Source organism: Vigna umbellata, chromosome 7 (genome assembly GCF_029865625.1).
Source record: "Vigna umbellata cultivar VRB3 chromosome 7, Vumbellata_1.0, whole genome shotgun sequence".
NCBI lineage: Eukaryota > Viridiplantae > Streptophyta > Magnoliopsida > Fabales > Fabaceae > Vigna > Vigna umbellata.
Window position 1 is genome coordinate 22,078,118 of NC_142171.1, and position 5,364 is coordinate 22,083,481.

A 5,364-nucleotide genomic window follows, 5' to 3' on the forward strand; every position below is an offset into this window, starting at 1 on the left:
TAAACTTAAATAAACATCTTTGAACAGACAAAGTTTTTAACGTATCAATGATTTTAAAATAATAGTGTACAAGATAAAATAATGTAATGTTTTAAAATAATATTAGCAACCGAAATAGTGACTAAAATATTTAGTTGCTAAATGTTATGTTTTATATTAATTAGCTATCATAATTGTATTGTATTAGCTAAAAGAATTTATTGATCATTAAAATGTATTTAATATAATAATTAATGATCCAAAAATATTATATTAAATATAATATTTTAGTTACACTGATTTAACGACCGAAATAAATATTATTTTACAAAATATATTTAATATGGTAATTATTTATCTAATATTTTTTTTGTTCTACATCATAAACATAATTTTCTTTTTCAAAAAAGTAATAAGTTTTTAGAATTTATTTCATTTCAGAGATTATAATATAAATACAATTGTCTATATAAACAGATATGTGAGCAACGTATCCCACCAAAGAAAATGGAGACTTTGAAGAATCCTGCTATCAAATTTGCAGTTTTGTTGGCTTTCTTAGTCATTTCATCAGGTGAAGACGCAAATTCAAAGTAGTCGCCATTGATAATTCATACCAATTTAGTTTGAAATTTTTTATCTTATACTACATGAGTCAAATTTTTGTGTTTCATGAGTCAAACCTATATAAAGAATTATTAAATTATTTCATCTCAAAATTTTATAATAACTAGTTTGTGCTGAAAAAAAAAACAATTATTCTGTAAGTTGTTTGTTATTGATTTTTTCTGTTGAGTCTTTAAAATACACTAATTGAAGAATCACATAAAACATCGTTCAAATCGTATTTGAATTTTTAATACGTTTCAAACTCGTATTTAAATTTCTAACACGTTTACAAATGTTTGTTTGTGTTATTCTGATATGTTTGTTGTTGCAGATTTGTGCATGAAATCAGAAGCAAGAGGACCAGTTGAACGTTGGCACTGTTCTAACGATTCACAGTGCCAATTTTCTTGCAAAGGGTGTGGTTGCAAATGCATCAACACATGGTGTCAGTGTCCAACAAATCCACCTTCGCATGCTAATGTTGGTTTTCAAGCACAAGCACCACCAAATATATAATGTACTATCTTAATATATCTCCTTCATTTTAATTAATAAACATGCATTTTTTTTCTTAATTTTTTTAATTACGATATTTCTATTACCACTTAAAATGTTAATTAGTTATAATGTGTTGGAAGTTCCAATTTCTACTATCATATATGTGTATACCTCGACATAAAGAGGTATATTGAAAGTTTCATATCGACTAGAGAAAAAAAAAATTTATAATATATAAATGAGTGCAAACTTCACTTTACAAGCCGGTTTTATGAGGTTGAGTTAGTTTTAAAGTCCACATGTCACTATCGGATCATCCAACTTTTGTTATCACACGATATATCTAAAGCTCACTTCTTAATATAATGGTTAGTCGGTAAATAAAGTTTCTTTTTCAACATTATTTAAGTAATATTATCAAATTTTGATTTTGGATCGTTAATTTAATAAGTAGTGGAATGATATACGACGATATTAACAACGAGAACAAGTTGATCTGATGCTTCTGTGTCCGCATTTTTATTATGTTTTATTTTATATTATTCTTTTGAATTAAGTTTAATATATATTTATTTGTAAATTGATTAGTTTATTTAAATTTAATACATGTACTATTATTTTTAATTTGATGCGTCTCATCTATTATAATTTGAACAAAAAATTGTTAGAGGAGTAATATAAAGTAAAAATTTGGTGAAAAAAAAAAAACATAATTATGCTGTATATAGAGTAGTTGAAAATAGGGGTACATAAGGGTGTTTATATGTGAATGTGATTTAAAAAGTTGAGAATTGATTAAGAAAACCGATAGTCAATTAAAATTGAAAAGTTGTTGGATTCAATTTGTGGTTTTACACTTCAAAATTAATATAAATTAAAAAAAAAATATTATTTATATATTATTATATCTTTTATTATTTTACTCATACAAGTGCGTAAGAGAAAAAGAAAATGTGAGAGGAAAATATTGTTATAGTAGTTATCATTTCACTCATTAATTATAATGAATGAGGTGTATTCTTCTTAATTAAGTTCATATTATTTGTGTTTTAAATTTGTCTTAATACTCTATAATTATAAGTGTTTATGTAACGAGTCTCTTATGCGTACAGGAGGTAGATTTTATACGGTATTTAGTATTTATGATATTTCTTGTCTGATTTTTCTATGCTGTAAAAAACATGCACACCAATGTCTTCTATATATTTTATTCCAGCTATAGAAAAAAAATATTACTATAACAAAATACTAAATGCGAATAAAATAAATATTTGATTACTACAAGAATAATTGATATGACCGATGATCGTAATTCATCGGTAATGTATAAAATCCGTTGGTAATTGTCGTATATCGACGGTTTACCGACGGTCAAAATATCATCGGTAACAAAATTATTTCCAAACAATCAAACAACAATTTTTTTCAATAGTTAAAATCATAGAGAGTTTATCTGCAATTGTCATATTTGTAAGAGAAAGAAGATGTTATTAGGACCGGTGATGTTCCTAATCGCACAGATCAACTTTGCAATGGCTCGTCGAAAAAGTTGAGCTCGTTGGAAAAGTTGAGCTTGTCAGAAAGACTGAAAAGTGGACAATGGTGGGTTGCAACAGTGGCGAGCCTACAATGGTGAAGAGCAACGGTGATGAGACAACGTGACGGTAAGCAAAAATTAGAAGGAGAAATAAGTAGTGGTGGCAAGAAGTTCAGGTGACCAAACATTGGAGGGTAGCACTACCGGTGGAAAGAAGTTGTACACTAAGATGGAGAGAAATGAGAAGGAGAAAAGAGTGTGATGTTTGCCACATATATTGGCACTGAAGGCGAAATTCGGGTTGGAAAATTCCTGTTCTTTCTATCGACGGCCACAAGCCTTCGATAAATCTGTCAGTAACATCGCTAAGTGAAATAAGGAGTGATAAAATTCTCGCTCTTTTTACTGATGGCCAAAAGCCTTCGGTAAATCCGTCAGTAATGTTGTTAAGTGGAAAAAGCGCGGAAAATTCCCGCTCTTTTTACCAATGGCCAAGGTAAATCCGTCAGTAACGCCGTTAAGTGGAAAAAGTGCGGCAAAATTCCCGTTTTTTTTTATCGAAGGCCCAAAGCCTTCGGTAAATTCATCGGTAAGTGCCATACACATTAGCGATGGCCAAAAGTCTTCGGAAAATCAGTCGGTAATGTGTATTTCACTTATCAACGGATTTACCGAAGGCTTTGGACCATCGGTAAAAAAATAAAATAAACCATCGATAAATCCGTCAGAAATTAAAATATATCGATGGATATATATTCGTTGGTAAAAATCCTTCGGTAATATTAATAACTTTTGTAGGAATAATAATAAAATCACTTATCATAATATATAATATTTGGTACTTTTGTAAAAACAAATCAAATACAAAACCACGGGATGGTCAATCATCCTACAATAGTATCGCTAGTCGAGGATGATAACTAATCGATAATTAATCAAAATAATTAAAGTCATTAATTGGTAATTAATAAAAATAATTTATTAGTAATTAATGAGTCATTAATAAAAATAATAAAAATTATTTATTAATAATTAATGAGTCAGACATGATTAGAAGTTCGTCACAAGATCAAACCTGATTGGAAGTTCATCATAAGTCTATAAATATAGGTTTGACTTTAAGATAGTATACTTTTTCATAACCCATTTTTATCACGACATTATTACGGAACAAGGTCATTGACTTGAGCGTCAGAGTGCCTCCTACAAATAACTCCCAAGCGGACCGAACAGGTTAAGAGGATTCAAAGGATATCTGGTGATCGAATGGAGGGAATGCAATCGGTATTGCTCATTCCCATCCTTTCAAGGGAGAATAGCCAGGCAGAAGAACCAAGTAGGATCAGGCAAGAAGCAAGTAGCGTTGCGGCCACGACAACCCATTTCGTCCAAATCGTTCAAGTAGAGGGTTTGTTTCGATTCACTATTGTAGTAATGGAGGCATTGATGCCTGAGAAGAAAATGTCCCCAACGTTTGTGAAATATGATGGACCAACTAACTCGGATAAGCAGCTTCACTCCTTTGTAAACACCACAACTTTTTACTTGTCAAGTGACTCGGTGTGGTGCAGAGCATTATCTTTGTCACTAAAAGGAGAGGCGTTGGCATGGTTCAACACCCTACCCTCAAATATGGTGGATGGCTTCACCACCATTCATACCTTATTTGGTTGGTAGTATGCCTCTAGCTGGATCCATGGTCTTACCTACCTTGCGCTAATCAACACTAAGCAAGGGAAGGATGAGTCATTGAAAGACTTTATGGATAATTACAACATGACCGCTCGACAGGTGAAAGATATAAGCCAAGAATTCATACTCAATAATTTTTTAATGCTATTTAGCATCGGCCCCTTTGCGAAGAACCTTTATGCTAAACCACCAAAGACCATGGACGACTTCCAAGATATGGCAGCTGAATTTATGCGTGTAGAGGAAATGTGCGCCTTTCAAAAAAGACAACAAGAGGAGGCTGCAGTTTCATCGGTTGGAGGGGAAAGGAAGAATGGTAAGAAACCATTCAGTGGCGGGGACAAAGGAGGTAGCTTAAAACCAAAAGACCTCCCCAAGGTACCTAAATTCAATCAGTATACACCTTTGAACGTTCCAAGGGCTAGAATTCTAGAAGAAGATCTTTCCCCCTCTAAAGAAGAAGCCAACACCAAGGAATGCCGACTGTAGGAAACACTACCGTTATCACCAAAATCTTGGGCACACGACCAAGGAATATGCCACGCTTCGAGACAAAATAAAAGAGTTGATCTGAGCGGGTCACTTCTGAAAGTATGTGAAAACCGAGCAGGTAAAGAAACCCCCTTCATAGAAGTCCTGGTCGTCTCCTTCGGAGAGACAGTCGTCCACACAATAATCGGCACAGGAGCAAAAGCCGCAGCCAGGACCGTCAGCTCCGCAATCACATAAATTAATCTTCAGAGGGTTTGTGGGTATAGGATCATCTGCATCCGCATCCAAAAAGACTCTCAGGGGCTTAAAAATCGTTACCACGTGCACAAGAAGCAGAGATCGATGCCTACAATCACCTTTTCGGATGAGGACTTCCACACCCTAGATCCCGATCAGGATGACCCCCATGGTCATAAATGTAGAGATAGTTTGTTACAACGTCAGTAAGGTGCTGATAGACAAAGGAAGCTCTGTTAATATCCTTTATTGGAAAATCTTCCAAAAGATGGACTTATCGGACAACCTAATCATTCCTTACAACGGGCAGATAGTCGACA

At 33.1% G+C, this 5,364-nt stretch overlaps 1 long non-coding RNA gene across 1 annotated transcript; it reads left to right on the forward strand.

Annotated features, from left to right (window-relative positions):
* The first annotated feature begins 459 nt into the window (after positions 1–459).
* On the forward strand, positions 460–1,163 carry LOC148195419 (uncharacterized). Its single transcript, XR_015780727.1, has 2 exons — positions 460–553; positions 920–1,163. It is a non-coding gene; the product is annotated as an uncharacterized LOC148195419 (long non-coding RNA).
* Positions 1,164–5,364: the final 4,201 nt, after the last annotated feature.